This window comes from Leuciscus leuciscus (genome assembly GCF_965113295.1).
Source record: "Leuciscus leuciscus genome assembly, chromosome: 8".
Classification (NCBI taxonomy): domain Eukaryota; kingdom Metazoa; phylum Chordata; class Actinopteri; order Cypriniformes; family Leuciscidae; genus Leuciscus; species Leuciscus leuciscus.
In genome coordinates this window covers 42,103,077-42,104,851 of record NC_138732.1, presented here as the reverse complement: position 1 = coordinate 42,104,851, position 1,775 = coordinate 42,103,077, and positions in this window count along the sequence as shown.

Below are 1,775 nucleotides of genomic sequence, written 5' to 3'. Positions count from 1 at the left end.
ATTATCAGGGCATGCTTGTTAATGCTGGTACATTAAATAAAACAAACGTACACTTTTATAAAAGGATATAGGAAACCAAAGATGTTCAAAAACTATTAGAGAGCGCCCTCTGGCGATGTACTACTATCCTGCTTCTCGACGTACACTATAAACTAAACACGTATTTGTATATAACATATAACAAATAATTAGTTTTTCTCACGTTTCCCTTATTAGACATCAAATGTTGTTGCTACACCACAGTTAATTAAAGGATACACTTTTTTTTTTTTTAAATGGTCGACTAAATTGAGCTTTTATTTATTTTAATGTCACAAAAATTAGTTTAGACCTCCATACAGATTATCCTTAAATAACACAGTATGATTTAATGACAACAAGTGGACGAAGTTTTCAAACAAAAGTTAATATTTAATGTGTGATTTTGCAGATGTCAGGTACGTGAAACATGGATATTTACCAAAGTGAAAAGAGTAGCACTTCACAATAAACTACTTCACAGTTTTCAGATATAGATATATGCTTGAATTTATTCAAATGCTACGTATACCGACCACAATAATTTATTTCATCAATGCTTGGATAAGGAAATCTAATGGATTATATAAATGTAATTATACACAAAGTGGGAAATTCTACCTTTAATAGCCTAATGCAATACATATCTGAAAGTTCAAAATAAAGTTCTGAAAGATCTTTTGTATTCAGAGGGCATTGACTTAAACAAACAAACAACAGCAAACGAAATCAAGGTGAAATCTGATCAAACGAGCTCTCAGAGGAGAGATGATGATGAATGAAAAGGCCTTATTTCCATTTCAGAGACATCTGAGGTCGATCTCTCCATGATCACAGGAGCATCAACAAAAGAAGAAAATGTCAAGCCCGTTATTTCATGCCAGGCCAGGTCATTCAGGAGACTGAACACTGATGCAGAAGTTCCCTCGAAACCCCTCGATAACTGTCTGAGGAACTGTCTCCAGGGTTGCCAGGTCCTCTGCTTTCCCGCGGGACTCGGAGACTTCTCAACTGTTTCCGCGGGTTAAAGGTTTTGGTATAGCATAAATTATATTTGACTGAAATACTTGTATTGAAATATTTTATATTCCACCAATGATAAAACACTGTGGTAGCTGTTAAGTAGGGCCACTGGTAGAGAGCCTTTGAGCTGTGCTTATGATCCCTACGGTTTTCATTTGATATATTATTGAACGTAAAATGTGCACTTAAGGTATGGGAATGGCATATTTTGATTTTTGGTATTTGGGATGTGGTCATAATAGGCTAATATCGGACTATTTTAGATTAACCACTGGGCTAGATTTGTAAGGCAGACCTGGCAACCCTGAAATTTGTCTCTGTAAGTGTTTGACGTATATCATTTCTTTAATAAACATTTCTTTAATACATTGCTCTGTAATTTTTATTTCTTAAACTAGGTCAACTTAAATAATTTGATTAAAAATCGAGATACAAACTTAACCATGAATCCCTGCATTTTAAATAGGCTAGGCTACATTTAATACCAAAACTTACTGGAGCAGAACAACAAGCAAATTATAAATACATTCAAGATTTTGTCTATCTTGTTTAAACCGTCTTGAGGTCCGGTTTAAGCAAAATTAGTATTGTTTTTCCGCATGACTGGGATAGAAATGACCTAACATACGGAATCTACAGCACATTCCCATCCTGATACTGAAGCTGAACATACTGAAGCGATGTCCCGGGCGCGCGCCGGCAGCCAGGACCGTTGGGGCGTTCACGAGCACAGC